The sequence below is a fragment of the Podarcis bocagei genome (assembly GCF_964188305.1).
Source record: "Podarcis bocagei genome assembly, chromosome: 11".
Classification (NCBI taxonomy): Eukaryota; Metazoa; Chordata; class Lepidosauria; order Squamata; family Lacertidae; genus Podarcis; species Podarcis bocagei.
Window position 1 is genome coordinate 48,100,013 of NC_138136.1, and position 17,299 is coordinate 48,117,311.

The 17,299-nt window shown below is 41.9% G+C and overlaps 1 protein-coding gene across 3 annotated transcripts in view; it reads right to left on the bottom strand.

The window, feature by feature from the left end:
- NIPBL (NIPBL cohesin loading factor) overlaps positions 1-16,772 on the bottom strand; it is a 131,464-nt gene extending 114,692 nt beyond the window's left edge. For all 3 annotated transcript variants that reach the window (XM_081212578.1, XM_081212576.1, XM_081212577.1), the window contains exon 1: positions 16,255-16,772. The gene's annotated coding sequence lies outside the window, so the exon portion shown is untranslated. The remainder of the gene's footprint in view (positions 1-16,254) is intronic.
- Between the last annotated feature and the right edge of the window lie 527 nt (positions 16,773-17,299).

Here is a 17,299-nt window from a genome sequence, read left to right on the forward strand (position 1 = left end):
TTTCACAGGGAGAGAAGCCTGCCTATATTTTCAGAGATAGCCATCAACTTAAGACATCACTGGTAACTAGGTGAAACAGCATTGTAAATTTGCAGAAGACTGCAAGCACTTGTAAGAAAAATCAAGAGGGCTCAAATTTTTAGTATGTTCAGCATTACTACACCTACACACATTAGTACACCTACACACTTTCTGTACAATGACGTTTATGTAAATAAACAGGGAGTTTTGCTATCTGTATTCCATTCATCTCACAGGAATCAAATTGGCAACATAGCTCATTAATAAGTCCTGCAATTTTACACTTTCATGTAATTAAGATACAATATACAGAATTAGATGCTAAACACTGAAGGTGTTCCAAATCATGGTTAAGAAGCACAGTGCATTTTTCACTTCTAATCTATTCTCACTCCAGGAGTTACTGTGACTCAACAAGGTAAAAAACAGGTTTTCACTGGCCTAGTACTAGTTTAAGGCATGGACTGTCCTTAATGACCCTCTAGTGTCACTTCTCTCATTACAGGCATGGCAACAGATTACATCTCCTTTAGTTCCATTTTCAAATGTTGATAATCTATAGTCATAATATTTGCAAATTAATTATGGCTATTATGAATATCCATTAATACATAATACCAATGAGAGTCTGTGTGATCAGATGTAAAGTTTGACATGGAGATTCAAACCCACTGTGGGCTTACCAACTATTTAATTATTTGAAACATTTTTATCCTGCTCTTCAGCCAAAAAGACTCATAGCGGCGCATACAAATATCAGTGATAAGTCTAGAAACCTGAAGGAAAGGACTGTCTAAAAACACCACAGAAACAAAAGGGGATTGAGTGGAAGAAAATAATAAATATAATCTCAGACATTTTTCCTTAGAGAGTTCTTATAATATCCAACTGAAAAAGATATATTTCAAGAAGTGGAGCTAAACGCTGCTGGTCTTTCAGAACAGCAGATGCAAAGGGCCTACAGTCCCATCTCTCTCCCACTCCAATAGACTGCAGGAGTAGCCAACATGGGACCCTCCAACTGTTGAACTACAACTCCCACCAAGCTTTGCTAGCATGACCAATGGTAAGCCAAGCAACATCTCAATAGCACTATGCTGGCTACCCTGGCTTAATGTAATGGCTGCTTTGGACATACACTGAGGAGGCTGCAGGGATGAGCACCCAAGCTCTATCCACTCATGCTTACCATCATCCTCCAGTTGCAGTGGGCAACTATATGAAGCTTCCTATATTCATGAATGCTACCTGTGCATTTTGAAACCCTGAGCCTCACCCAAATGATGATCTGAATGCACCACTTCATCTTGTCTTAAAAATCACAAAAGGTGTTTTGGTTCAGTATAGATAACCATTACATGGAAATTTCAGTGGAAGGATAGTTTTCCTTTCCTACTCACATTCCTTTCCCCACATTTGCTATATAGCTATTAAAAATATTCACGTCTGGCACTGACAACCAACCCTGAGCTCTTGCACTATATAGCACAAAAGAGGAAGGCCTCAAAGGGTTAGGAAATAAGAGAGATTTCCTCTCCTTTCTGTTTTGCTGAATCTCTCAGAGGCCTGAACAGGATAAATTCCTTTTCTAGGCTGGCTAGGGACTGAGAATATGCTGCAATATTTCTGTGTGTTTGTGTGTGTTTACATATATATGTCCCAATATTTTGTTTCATAGGATGGATACAGACAACCAAGTCCCATAACCTCAATGTGTGAAAGCGTGTGTCATACCCTCCCTTGCCCAAGCCTACCACTTAGGAGCAAGTGGGTACTAATTCAATCCCCTTGTTGCCTGGCAAGGGTTCTCTCAATACCCCCGCGCCCCACATACCGTACCTATTTGCCTTATAGGGCTCCCAGCAGCAAGCTTCTATAACATTAAACAATCTCCTAACTACTGGTATTCTGCTGCTACCATACAGATACAAATATCTCTTGCTGACTTTGTCACAGCCTTAATAGCTTGGCCAAATTTGAGAAGTGGTTGGAATGAAGAAATCCTTATTATAGCAAAAGCTGATATGGTTTGTTTTCCATAACAGTGTTTGGATACTTTATATTTCATAACCTCACTGTTAAGACCATGTTCATGGAAGACAATCTTACTCGACTACGGGTTATCGCCAAAGAAGATTTCATAACACATGCTATCCTTTTCTGCCTACTCTACCCACTACCCCTCAGCATTTACACCAGTCACCCTTCTCTTTCTCCCTCCAAATCCAGCTGTCTTGAATATCCAAACAAGCACACAACACACTCCAGAAATCCATCCCTTTCTCATTCTCGTCCTTGCACCCACCTTACCTTATATGTTATAAATATCTTCCAGCATAGAATTGTACTGCCTATCTCATAATATACAAACCTGTACAAGTTGGTTACAATGACAAACACCACAATATGTCCCCTACTTAAATGTGTTTTAAAGTGTAGTTAAGTTCAGCAAAACAGATAACCATGATAGAGGCTCTGTCTTACTAGTGTGGATGCTATAGCCTGACCCCTATAGTTACTGGCTATTCCCCCTCCAATCACCATGCATTACTGCTGTGCTACATCCTGGTTCTTTGTTTAGGGAATTAAATGGTATATGATATTCTGTTTACTCAGACTGATAACAGAATTGTTTCAAAGAGGTCAGTAAAACATTTTCCTATTTCTTTAAAGTTGTTGTCTCTGTTAGGAAAAAGTTCAAGCTTTTTTTAAGAAAAAAAGAAATGTACACTGCCTCCTACAAAGTAATCTGCTGCTTTGCTGTTAACCTACTGAAGCCATTGACTTGTTATATTAAATTTATCTATGCATGTTTTGTGGTTATTTTTCCAACTGAAAGTTATATGATATGCACATGTGTACATGCAGAGTATTTATACAGCATATGAAAATGATTAAAGCGAATGAACCCATATTTTTATTCATTAGATTGGAACATAAAACAAATGGAAAGTAATTGCATTGCACAGACACAGTTTCTTCAGTTTCCCTACCAGTGTTATGCTGCGTGCAGTGTTAGAAACTCAGATTTATAAGATAGGCACCAAATGGTTCCTTAAAGCAGGGTTACAGTCGCCAAAACAGAATGCCTAGTTTCCATTTATGGGCTAGATGGCTTGAAAGTTGTATTTTTCAATACAACTTTTTAATTCCTAGAATTCATTGTGCAGATAAAATATAACAAATAGAATTCTACAGGATGTGTTACTAGTGTGTGAAACCAGCCAAAATGCAAGGACCCCCAGGCTTGCACCTCCAGATGGTAGAGAAGTCAGATGCCTGGTGCCCTAACATCTTCACTTGGTTGCAAGTGGCTAACAACCAGGTGCAAAATGCACCTGGTGAACTTCAAACACTGACTGAGTGTAGAATAAATATTAACTGCAAGAACGTTAGATGCTCCAGAACAGCTCAATGGTACAGCTTCATAATTTCCTGTTATTAAAATCAGTCTGACTCTGCACCACAAGTGACCACAATCCTTTGCATGTTTATGTATAAGTACAGTGCACAAAAAGGGGGGAAAGTACACTGCGCCTGCCACATACACAATTTACTCACGCAATTACAACCTTGGGAGCATGGTTGAAAGATAAATAAATAAATGGAGAGCAGGGAGAACCCACCACAGGAAGAACTTTTTGAGCCCTTCTGTCCTCAGGGACACTCTGTCCTCAGGGACACACTTATTATTATTTTAGTATTTATATGCTGCCCATCTGACTGAGTTGCCCCAGCCACTCTGGGCAGCTTCCAACGAAGTACAGTCATACCTTGGAAGTCAAACAGAATCCATTCCGGAAGTCTGTTCGACTTCCAAAATGTTCGAAAACCAAACCACAGCTTCTTATTAGCTGCAGGAAGCTCCTGCAGCCAATCAGAAGCCGCAGAAGCCCCGTCAGACGTTCCGCTTCCAAAAATAGTTCGCAAACTGGAACAGTCACTTCCAGGTTTGTGACGTTCAGGAGCCAAAACATTCGGGAACTAAGCTGTTCGAAAACCAAGGTACAACTGTATTAAAACACACAAAAATACTCAAAACATTAAAAACCTCCCTGAGCAGAGCTGCCTCTACCAGAGGTAGATCTTATTCCTTGTCCCACATAAAAGGGGGCGGACCCTCCCTGCTCTCACCTGGGAGCTTCCCTTTCTTCTCCCAGCTTCGCACCCTGGGAGAACTTCCCTTCCCTGCCTCTCACACAGGATGCTACTGAAGGAAACCTTCTTGCCTCTGTTAGGTTTCCAGGACTCTGCTCATTATACATGCTGGTATGCTTTTGGCTGTGGTGGAATATTTCCTGATTTGTGATATACATTAGAATTTAGCTTCTATTACTGTGATTTTTTTAACACAGCCCAAGCATTTCAGAGAGACTGTCCCTCCACTTTTCCTTTGAACTTCCTTTTTTTAATCAATCCTGTCATTTTGGGGGAGTTTCCTCAAGTCGAAAATGCCTGTTTGATTTTCTTGACAACCTGTCCAACATGTATGTTGGCAAAATTCAACAAGTATGTTGAATTTAATAGCACTATGGTTACTGTTACAATAGGTTCAACACTTACATCTTGCACCAGGTCCTCCTAGGCATCACTTAAGACTTAAGTCCAGAATCACCACTGGTTGGTTTCCCCAACCAATGGCTCAAGCGCAGTCATTCAGGGCATCTAGAAAAGTTACCTGTCATGAATGGAACATGCATGCACAACTCTATGCAGGTCACCCATTACTACCACACTTCTTTGATTTCATTCTCCATCTCAAGTCCACCCTGCACATTTTGGAAAGATAGACAATAGTATATTTCCAGTCCTAACTACTCCACCCAATCACTTCTCAGCAATTATGTGAAGTCCACCCCTTTTGGGATTTCTAGCTTGTTATATATTAGGCCTACTATATTTATTATGCCAATGACTCCTCTATATTAGGCCTACTATATTTATTATGCCAATGACTCCAGCTCACTCATCTTGGCTCACAAGCTTCTAGCATTTGGCCTACCTCTATACACTGTCTCTTTCTAAATATCTTAGGCACATATGTTTTACCCTACAGCGCTTTGGCTTCTCTGAATTGCTCTCATGTGCCCCTGCAGTCTCAGTGCATAGAACTATGCCTTCCTCTTTTGAATGATCAGACCAAATCATTCCCCAGAGGTAAGATTGAAAATGTTTATGATCTGGATGCTTCACAGCTCCTGTCAGCTTCCCCTACACACTCACAAAACGTACTTCTGATGCTCCCACTCCCATCCCTACAAAAGCCTGGGGAAACCAGAGCCAGGACCAGGCCTGAAAAAGTAGGCTTGGTCCTATTTTTATGGTTTATGAGGCAATGTACAATGTATGATTTGCCCCTTCTTCTGTGCGGAAGACTGTATATCCACTGTACACATATTATGCTTTTCCTGTTAAAAGTGATATCATGTATATAACTAGAGGATTCTACCCTCCTTTGTATCTCATTACCTTAGAGGAAAAAATGGGTGTGTACAATAAAATAGAGAAATCCATACTGCAGCTTCTGATTAAAAGTGAACCCTGCATCTGAAAATCATGAAGACTAAACTCTTAAATCTCTTAATATTCCTTTAATATATTTCTACACAAAGCAAAAAACCTTCATATGCATGCCACCCTCTAACTTCAACATATACACAGAAGCATGTGCCCTTGATATCCTGTAATAAAGATCTGTTATGTGTGTTTTGCGAGCTGAGACTGGTGTAAGATTTACACCTGTCCTTGCAGAAGCATCTGTTTAATTGCAGAAGAATTCACCTCAACATTTACTGAAGGAGGCGTCTACCAAGTTGCAGCCAACAAGATTTTTAAAAGTAATGGATGTCAAGTAGATTTAGGGAAATGTAGAGTTAACACTTTCTCACCCAGTAATAGTGAATATCTATCTTCTCTGTAAGATATATGCCTTTTTATAAACTAAAGGCAGACATTTAACCCCATTCAGGGTTGTTATACAGAGCAACTAGGGACCATGTAAAGCTCAGAAAATAATTAGCTTGGAAACATTCACCTTATTGTAATCTAAGTAAACACAAATTCAACATTTTTTCATCTTCTTTCTCATATTAGAATGCAAAGAATTGCACCTTTGATTTAAGATATTTTTAGTAAGAAAATTGTTTCCAGACGTCACAGTTGTTCAGAAACTCAAACATGTGATAGTAACAAAACCCTGTAGTACAACCCAGGACCTGTAGGCAATGGACCTTGCTGGCCTTTGTTAATTCTCAGAAAGTTGTTCCTGTAACTGAAATAAGAGTACCCATCAACTTCATGGGACTGCCAAGAACATTTCAAAACTCTGTAAAAATGTCAAAAATGTGGCATTCAGCAGCCGGAGGTGCACCGGAGGAGTAGAGAGAGCAGGCCAGAGCGGCAATGTTATTCTTCCTGTTTTCTTCCCCGCCCTCGCTTTCGAACGGGTGCATCATATCCCCGCAGTCCCCCCCCCTTTTATTTTCTGGCGGGCTGTAGAGAACGGAAGAGTGAGAGGGGTGGTGAGCGACGACTGCGAGGCCGAGTTCCCCGAGCAGTTCCGCTCCTACTCAGAAAACGACAAGCACTGGCAGGCGCGGCGTGCCTTCATCGTGCGCAATTATCCGCCGGGAGATGGGGAGGCGCTCTCTCCGCTCCGCGTGGACCAGCTGCTCTCGCTCTCTATGGTTTGGGCCAATCACATCTTCATGGGATGCAGCTACAACAAAGATCTCTTGGAGAAGGTAACTGAAATGGCTGAGGGAATTGAAGTTGAAGATGCACCACATTTCACAACCCATGATGAGATAATGAAAAAGAATCAACACTAGTGTCCAAGAGATGTCAAGCTTTCATTATACCACACCATCAGCTTAACATGGAAGACTGCAATCCTGACACTGCAAGAAGGATCACTTCCAAGATGCATTTTAAATAAGGCTATATTTACACTGGATACTGATTTTAATGGGGTGTTTTTTTTAATTAAAAAAATGTATATCTTGATTCAGATTTTTTAAAAAAATGTCAAAAATGTCAATATAAATAAGAGTTCTATTTCTCTCAAATTGTATGACCCCTAACAAGATTTGAGATTGTAAAAAACCATGCATGAAACCACGCAGTAAGTATCTTGTTGCATCTACCATGTTCATTAATGCACATGCAATCTGATGTTCCATACAGCTAAAGTTTTAATCTAGCTATACAAGTTTCTGAAGAGAATTCCACAATTCTTATAGTGCACATTTCCTACTTTAATTACAGCTAAAGACACGGAAGAGGCTGGTAACAAACAAAAACTACTGTATCAAAAGAGGATAAAATAAACTAGAGCAAGTAAGGTTATGAAGCAGTTGTTGGATACCTTAGAAAGAAGTGCAACAAAAAGACATACCAGTTTAACTATACTGTAGTATATACCACCACATAAGCCTGTCTACTTACTCACTTAACAGGTATTGCAGGAGGGTATTTATTTATACGTATGCTCACTTTCTGCAGAAAATTCTATTTATAAAGAGTTTCCTAGTAAATTAAAAATTCACTTCAAAAGATTCACAGGGATCATAACAGATATTTTAGAGCAGGGGTAGCTAAACTTTTTGGCTCTAGGGTCATAATCACCCTCAGCCAATACAGTGGTACCTCGGGTTAAGTACTTAATTCGTTCTGGAGGTCCGTTATTAACCTGCAACTGTTCTTAACCTGAAGCACCACTTTAACTAGTGGGGCCTCCTGCTGCTGCCGCGCCGCCAGAGCACGATTTCTGTTCTCATCCTGAAGCAAAGTTCTTAACCCGATGTACTATTTCTGGGTTAGCGGAGTCTGTAACCTGAAGCATATGTAACCAGAGGTACCACTGTACACGTTTGCAGCTGCATGCTAGTCCTGCACAGTCTCCCCTCCTCAGATACATGCGGATCAGCTGGATGGGTTAATGCCCCTCCCTGCTTTTCAAGTGATCAGTCTGATGACCAGGAAGGGGATGATTTGCCCCCTCAGAATGCTGGGCAGTCTGGAGAGTTTTTGCAATCCATTGCTGCCTCTACTTTAATTTTTTTTATCTGCTGATAAAATCAGTGCAGTTGGAGGTGGGGGGGGGGAGTGTGCTAAGGAGTTGACTCTTTAGCAACCCATTTTTAAACACCACATCATGATTCCTCTAATGTGTTCTTGTATTGACATTTATCCTTGTGAAAATATTTAGTTATAATGGGAGGTGCAAAGAAAAGTTAAGATGGTTAACAGCATATAATAACATAGATAAAGTGATATGTCTTGGCCATTGATTAAGTAAATTTAGAACCACATAGCTTCTTCTGTACCTATGCAAGCAGAAACATTTTTTCTGATTGAAAAATTTTAGTAGTTTTTTAAGTACCTTGAGAGGCAATAGCTAACCTGCCTCCAACACAAGAGTTCTAAAACTTACGCATACCTGAAAAACTGTCTCACCACATTTTGCCTCAGTGCTAGATCTAGGTCACTATGGTGTTCTTTGCATGAGACATACCAAGTCTGAAGCAATTCCATAGAGTTTACTTTGCAGTAAATAATTTTACTATTCATATCCCAGTGACTTCATAAGAATCCTGCTCAGACAAAAATCTGTCTAGTCCAGCATCCTATTTCCCATGGTGGCCAACCGCAATACTGCTGAGAAGCCCATATGCAAAACATGAAGGAAATAAACCTCTCTTGCAATTGTTTCAGAAGTCCAACAGGTTAGACTGTAATCTGTCCCCACAACTTTGACAGGTGGGATTATTTTTACATCAGATGATTGACAGGCAGGTTCTGCTAGAACTCTAGTGGAATGATAGCCCATCATCTTGGAAGGATTCCTGCCAGCACATTCTTCTCATCTGTGTGCATGCACATATATGTATGGTAAGAAAGGACAGTATATTGTCCCTACAAAAAGTTATTAATTTTAATGTAAGTAGCCTTAACTACTGGGATAGCTTGGTATCATTTTATTAGTGCTTTGACATGCAGCCTTGCATAGGTGTTAGTAAGATAGAATAACAATTCCTTTAAATTTCCCCCTCTCCTTGAAAAGCAGTCATGGTCTGGTTAGAGAGGAAAGGCTTGATCTGGAAGAGGTAGGCAGGAAAAAGACCTGTTGCCTGGCAGAGTCAGGACAAGGACTTATCTGGAACAGAACCAGAAAGCATCATTTGGCCATGCAAGCACTCTTGTTCTGTGCCTTTCTAGCTAGGGTATGCTGGTTAAAAAAAAGGGGGGGTTCAGACATAATACGAAACCAATGTTAAAACAAGCCATAGGTTAGGGTGCAACAACAGAATGTGTAGGCACACTTTTTAAATAACAATACAAAGTTGAAAATGAATGAACCTCAACTAAAATATGTTCACTTTTCACATGGGCTAGTCCTTCCCCCATCCACCTCACTAATATTCTTAAGAGGGTCTCTTCTCCAGTCTTCAGAGAGAAGCTGGAAGTAGGGAAGCTGTTTTAAGTGCGGAAGCACTCTGCAGTTTTAATCTGAAATCTTAGGAGCAGTACTGTGCCCAGGTCAGAAACCGCTCACGCTAATGAAATTCCCTGTCGCAAAATGTGCCTAGAACAATGGGAGTTTTGAATACTGAGAACATCCTCTTTAGCGTATGTAACCTGAAGCATATGTACCCCTTCTTTGTGTGCCTCCTCCACAAAATGTTCTGAGGGTGGCCACACAAGAATAGGCCTTTTCTGCAGTGGCTCCCCGTTTGTGGAATGCTCTCTCCAGGGAGATTCAGCTGGTGTCTTCATTATATACCTTTAGCTACCAGGGAAAAAACATTCCTCTTCAACCAGGCCTTTGGCTGATTGATATCTGATGCCCTTTCAAATGTGTTGTGGAAGGGAGGATTCTTGATTTGTTGTTGCTCTTATTTTTACTATGCATTTTGTGGTTTTAATATTGTAACTTTATGTTGTGAGGCACCCTGAAATCTATGGATGAGGGTTGGCATACAAATTTAATAAATAAAAATATATATAATGATGCACACAAGCAACTGAAAACAAAAGATACTATTCACGTACATAAGCAATTATGGGCACACAAAGTATTCCAGTTTTTCCATCCAATCAGCTAGAGCTTTACTTGAGAGGCACCCCTTACTATCAAGGACAGCTTTTTGAATGATCCAAGGACTGCAGTGGAAATTGGAGGGAGTGGTTCAAAAGGCCCACTGGATGTGTTTTTGTTTTAAAATGAAGTTATTTAGCATTGCACAAAAGCTGCATTGTAAGCATAAGAGTAGATAACATTAATCTGCATGAAATGCTTTTGAGCTAGTTTAAAGTACTACAACACATTACTTATTATTTAAAGCTAATGTCTAGTCTTGGTAGTGTGCAAAAACTGACACTGAACTGGAACTAAACCAGAACATTAGAAAACATGGGTCAAACCAAAGAGTAGCAAAACCTATTTTTCCCCAAGGTTCAACTCCTGGGTGAAAGCTGATCATTTGAATCTCCCCCATTGTGGGGTGTTTTCAGAAACTGCTCACATTTCAAACACTACTACATGGCAGCATTTTCAGAGGCTCCACACAGTGAATAGCCATACAGGTATAGAAAAGACAGACACATGCTGTGTTTCCTACAGACAAACAGTATGGTGCTATCATGGATCTTAGCTTATGGGTGTTCTGGTTCAGAACAAGATGGAAGAGAGAGCAGAAAGGAAAACACAGCAGGGGGCGTGGACAAGTTGCTGCCATTTTAAGTTGAAAGTATGGCTCTTCCTACTTTTCACCTCCTCTAAAGAGCTGTAAACCCTTGAGAAAAGGGTAAAAAAAGTGCACACAGCCTCAAAGGAGAGTATTTAATTTAGGGCTGCATGCAGAGCCAGCAGTAGTGCTTGGCGAACTGCACATACAGTTCAGATGCTCCTCAAGGGACAACTACTACCCCCTCCAGGAGGCCAGGCTTGCAAACTGTTGGTCTACAACTCAAATTCCCAAACATCCCATGCCCCAAAAAGTATGTATACCAGCCGCACAGTTTTCCACTAGCCTGCTGAAGCTGCATACGGAGAAGTCCTGAGTGGCATACAACCCTCCCGTGATAGAGCAGTGACTGCCTCCTCCATAGCCTAGCCCTAGCTCTTTTTTTCATTTCTTGGCTCCAATGCTAGATGACAGTGATATCAACAGTCATTCAAAATTAAGGCTGAATAAGAATATGTAGATATAAAAATCCAAAATTTAAAGCACTGTTATAGAATGGTTATGAAGAAGAAGAGTTTGGATATGATATCCCGCTTTATCACTACCCAAAGGAGTCTCAAAGCAGCTAACATTCTCCTTTCCCTTCCTCCCCCACAACAAACACTCTGTGAGGTGATTGGGGCTGAGAGACGTCAGAGAAGTGTGACTAGCCCAAGGTCACCCAGCAGCTGCACGTGGAGGAGCTGAGACGCGAACCCAGTTCCCCAGATTACGAGTCCACTGCTCTTAACCACTACACCACACTGCTCTCATTAATTACTAAAGCTAATAATTAGAAGCTATTTAAAAATAAATAAACTATAACCTGCCTTGCAAGCTGTTTTTGACCAAAAGGCAACTCATTAATATTTTTTATAAATAAGTAAAATAAATTCCAGAAGGTGATCAGGCAGGGGAGCTCTGTAAACCAGAAGTTAGTTTCTTCATTTTGCTTTCAGGCAGTGACAGACAGGCTAGTAAAACTTTTGCTGAGTACTGCACTAGCAACTTGTGTCATTTCCAAGCCTGGTGAAATGCCTAATTTTTCAATACCTACATCTGGGAAAACAAAATAGTAAGTCTGGAAAATCTAAAACCAAGAATGATATGAAGAAAACTACCACATTCAACTTATTTGAAAAATTATTATTATTCCCAAACTTCAGCAATATTTAGCAGTCAATGCAAATTTAAGCCCCAAGCTTTCAGCAGGGCTAAAAAGTTCCTAAGCTCATGCAAACTTGCAGCAGAATGGAATTATGCTAACTGGATGCTTTTGAAGGCAAAAGAGGGTGAGATTATTTTTGATAATTCCCCCTGCAATCATCTGTACCTTCAAAACATCTGTTCTGGAAGGTCAGGAGTCTCCCTGGGAAAATGAAGTGATGGTGGCTGGTGGGTGGGTGGGAAATGGGCAAAGATCACCTCCCCTCTTCCTCTAACAGAAGACTTTCAGATAATGGAAGAGCAATTCTGCATCCAACCCATGCAATTTCCCCAGCCCTATCCACAGTCATATATACAAATGCCTTACAATGGAAAACTCCAATTCTGACTTGAAAACATGGAAGCAAGTCACACCAGTTCCAATGGAACCTATTTCTAAGCAGATCTGTTCAGAACCAATGCTTAAGAAGCATTTCGAAGAATCACTAACTTGCATACTTAAGTCCAGTCAAGACTTCTATACTGCAAAGCACAGTATAACACTAAATTACTAATCTCTAAAAATGCCAGTGTAGGTTAATGAAATAATTTCATTCACAGTAAATTATTCACCCTACTCAGCATTAACTAGTTTCATCATATGTATAAAGTATACAAGATGTGAATGGGCACATCTTATTGCCCATTTAGGATTAGAAGTGCATTGTCCTGGGCACCAGATACAATAAAGGGGCATTGTCCTTGACCTAGATTGAGTGCATATATGGCATTGATTCCACACTTAATCCATGCAGTTAGAATGTATGTCATTTCAACAAAGTAAATGGGGAGCAAAAGTGTGTGGGCATATGGTAGTGCCAGAATGTGTAGCTCCAATGTTAGAATAAAGGTTTAAACTAATTTGTTAACTTTTTTCTTAAATTAAAACTATTAAAAATAGAATATATGTAATACTCTGCTAAAATGCAGTTACCTGTGACACAATTTAAAGTTTTACATACCATTTAAATAATAATAATAATAATAAATAATAAATTTTATTTATATCCCGCCCTCCCCAGCTGAGCCGGGCTCAGGGCGGCTAACAACAATCAAATAAACAATCAAATAATAACACATTCTAAAAATATTTCATTATAAAATTAGTTAAAATCACATTGGTGGCAACCGATTAAACAAAATTCTGTGCAGGTTGCCAGAGGAGGGGGTCAGGCTGCGCCCTGACTAAAGGCCTGGCGGAACAACTCTGTCTTGCAGGCCCTGCGGAAAGATGTCAAGTCCCGCAGGGCCCTGGTCTCTTGTGACAGAGCATTCCACCAGGTTGGAGCTGCAGCCGAGAAGGCCCTGGCTCTAGTTGAGGCCAGCCTAACCTCTCTGAGGCCTGGGACCTTGAGGGTGTTATTATTTGTAGACCGTAGGTTTCTCTGTGGGGCATACCAGGAGAAATGCATCCCTATATGTGCAGTTTTCAAAAACACATTCACCATTCCCAAATGCTTAGAGAAATTGGGTGGGGGGAGAGAGAGCAGTGTCTTTTTGATAAAATATAAGGCTTACACAAGTAAAATCCTATTCACAACCCAGTGAACCATCTCCTTTTCATTAATTTTAACAGAACTGAATCAGTTTCAATTTAAGATTATAGATTTGCAAAATTAGATACGTTTTATACTTTGTTAAAACAAAGTACAGTAAGTGTTTTAGCACTTATTTTATTTTATGAACTTTTCATTAAAAAACTATTCAAGAACTAAAAAAAATGGAAAGTGTACATCATATATAATTTTTTAGGAAGCAAGAAACAAAGATTTGCTTATTAGCTAAGGCATCCTAATCACACATATTTAACCAAGAAATTCAATGAAGAAATAATTGTTCAGTATTTCTAGAGACTATTTTAAGTTTTCTGTCCACTGCTTGGTATTTTTTTTTAAAAGCTGGAGACTTTGTAATCTCATATAAATAAAAATGAAAATATGGTCAAATAATAATACAAATCATAGCATACATGTAGAAAAAGTCTGCTGAATTTTCCATATTCCATATATTACATGATCACCTTCAAAACACACAAAATATTTGAATAAAGTGAAAGACAGCAGTAGGAGAATGTGTGGCTATAGGAAATTAGTTCATAATTAAATCTTGAACTAAAATAAATAACTTGCTGAAATTAAACAAAATGTGATCAGAAACATCTCGCAATTTAAGCAAAATCATATTGTGTGTAACTTAAGTGACAAAAGAATTATCAGATCTAGTGTCGCTTTCTGATGATGAAAAACAGTCAAGTACAACTATTTTCCATAGTCCTTTCTTTCCTGTAAACTAGACCTATGCCTCTACATACACCACAGCTTAGGGAAAACAAAGATTCAGTTACACACACGGGCACAATTAGAAACGACACGTCTCGCTCAGCAATTCATAAAGTTCAGAAATAAAAGCTGCTTTTTCAAACTGAAAATGGTTCCTCTCCAGTGCATATAGGCCTGAGGCCCTGTTGCAAACAGTGTCTAACAGGCCCAGGCAGCACAAAGACAGGAATGGCAGATTAGTGGGAGGGAGGGAGGCCAGGTTTGGGGCTCAGCAGGATCTTCAAGCTTTTTAAAATTCAAACTGCTGCCTGACCAATACAAATCACGGACACATTGCTGACTACTACACAGATTCACAGCATTAAAAACACGCCTTCTGTGTGACAGCTATATTAACGTCACTATATTAACATGTATGAGGAGCCATAAATGCACAATAGTACTCTATGAACAACAACAAAAGTTACTTTACTTATGAGAAGCACTAAATAACAGCTAACTTCCAATACAAATACAACACTTACAACATCATGAAAGCTAGCACTATGAAATGTTGCTATGCTCTAACCATCATTGAAAGACATCATTTGGCAACTAGCAATATAAAAATAGCTATCACAACCAGATGAAATGCAGTTCTTCATGGCTATGTGGAACAATTCCATTCTATTAAAACAACATTTATAAATCTATAATTTCCAAAATATTCTATACGTATCTTTTAAAATGCTACATATGCTACCATTTAATGTTAGGAGGCTTAACAAACTTTCAGATAAGTGACAGAGGCATCACCCAATTACACAAACAGCCTGGACGCAAACAATACCTATGGATTTGAAATTGATCTACTTTCGTTTTTAAAATATTAAAACTTCAGTCTAATTCTGCACAATTTTGACCCATTTCTCAGCCCAATCCTAAACATGTTTACTCAGAAGTATGCTGCATCGACTTCAGTAGCACTTCCTTCAACATGTATGTTTTAGGACCGCAGGCTTAACTACAATTGATGAGGAGATTCCAAATTTAAGGTTTTTGGCCTTTACAGTGGCAATCAACCACATAGATGTTTAGGCATCCGTCGTTGCAAAGTATCAACGTTTTACTTCCCATGGAGCAACAACAGCTAACTATTTATCTTTTTATGGAAAGCGAGATGGGAAAAAGGGAAATAAAGGTGGCATACGCTGCAGCCTGTGTACGTTGAAAGTTGGGCAGGTGTTTGCGTTCTGTCAGTCATCCAGCAAGGGCTACCTTTATTTTATCAACGCAGTAGTAGTAGCAGTAGTAGTAGTGCACGCATTCGAAAGGCCTTGCACAGAGCCAGCGACAATTAATCACCTCTCCAGCCAAACAAATTTACCGTGTACACTCCAACTATCTGAACCGTCGGGATTGAGCAAGGAAGGTTCGAAGGAAACATAGTTGCTGCCAACCATACACAGGGAGCGCGTGGGAGCGCCCGTCTCTCTCTCCGCCACCCCGCGCGATTTGGCTGGGACCTTTTCTTTCCCCTCCTTCCTCCCTCAGCTCAGCCCGCCGGTGTGAAGTTGTAAATATGGCACAGGTTCGGTGCCCCAGCCTCTGCTCCAACTGTATTGTTTCCTCCTCCCCGCTCTTGCTCTCGGGCGCCGAGGCCTGTCACACAGGAGCCACCTCGCCTCTCTAATCCCCGAGCTGGAGTGAACGCGCTGGCCGCTGGGCCTGCGCCCTCCTCCGGGCTTGGGCTCCTCCAGCAGCTCGGCAGAAACCATTCTCTCCTCCGCCAAACCCCGGGAGGAGGCGGAGGCGGGGAGAAACGTGAAAACACCCCCCACCCCTCGGCTGCCACTCATTATTTCTCTTCCCCTCACCCCCGCCGCCCCACTCCTCTCCCTTTTCCCACACCGGCCGAAAAGGCTAATTCCCCTGACTGGGCCGCCTCGCCTAAGAGGAGGCCCAGCTCGCGGCTTCCCTTTCGCGGAGGAGGAGGAAGAGGAGAAACCTGAAAGGGGGGAAAGAGGGGGGGGGCCTTTTACCTGAGCAAAACACCGTCTGAAGCCAACCGAAAGCCAAGCGGTGGCGGGGGGGGGGGGAAGGAGGAAGGAGAAAAATCCGCCCCCCTCCCTCCTCAGAGGATCCGCCGCTGGGCCGCCGCGGAGCGAGAGGAGGAGGGGAGATAATATAACAACAATAATCCGGGCCGGGAGGGGGGCTGGCTCCTCTTCCGTCTCCTCCTCAGTGCAGCGAACATGTAGAGCCGGGGACGGGCGGGAGCGGCCGAAGCGAATCCCTTAAGTCGCCGCCGCCGCCGTCGTCTTTGCCGTCCTCCCCGCCGCCGCCGCCGCCGTCCTCTTCTTCTTCTTCTTCTTCCTCCTCCTCTTCTTCTTCTTCTTCCTTCCCCTCCTTGCCGTCGTCCTCCCACCAAGCCCGATTCACGCCGCCAACATCCACACGGGCCGGGGCCGAGCCGGATTCGATAAACACCTCACGCACCGAACGACCGACCGACCGACCGACCAACCCCGGGAGGGGAGGGAGGAGAGGAGCGAGCGAGCGGGAGGGAGGGAGGAGGGGGAATCTCCTCTGCCGCGGCTTGTTCCTTCTCTTCCGCCGCCGTCACCACCGCCGCCGCCTCGCCGCCTCCTCTGTGTACGCGGGCGGGTGGGGCGGGGCAGGGAGGGGACTGCTTAGGCCACGGTGAGTCGGTACCGGGGAGGGAGGAGATGGGGAGGGAGGAGAGAGAGAAGAGAGAGAGGGGAAAAGGAGCCTGCGTGAATGTGAGCGTCGGTCTCGCTCCCTCTCAGAACAAAATGCCGACCGGAAGTGCAGCTGTAGGAATGACTCCCTCCACCGGCGCCAAACACCAACAACCTCCCCTTTTTCTCTCTCCCTCTCCTTCTTCTGTTGCTGCTTCTGTTTCGCTTGCTCACTGCTTTCCTGCCTCCCTAAGCTGAGAGATCCATCCATGCACTCGCCGGGGAGGCTCTTCAGTCTGCGTCGCCGCGCAGACAGCTGATAGCAGCTCCGAGTTGCGTATATGGGTGCTTTGCTTTTCTCTTTTTATTCGTTTTTCTTTCTTTC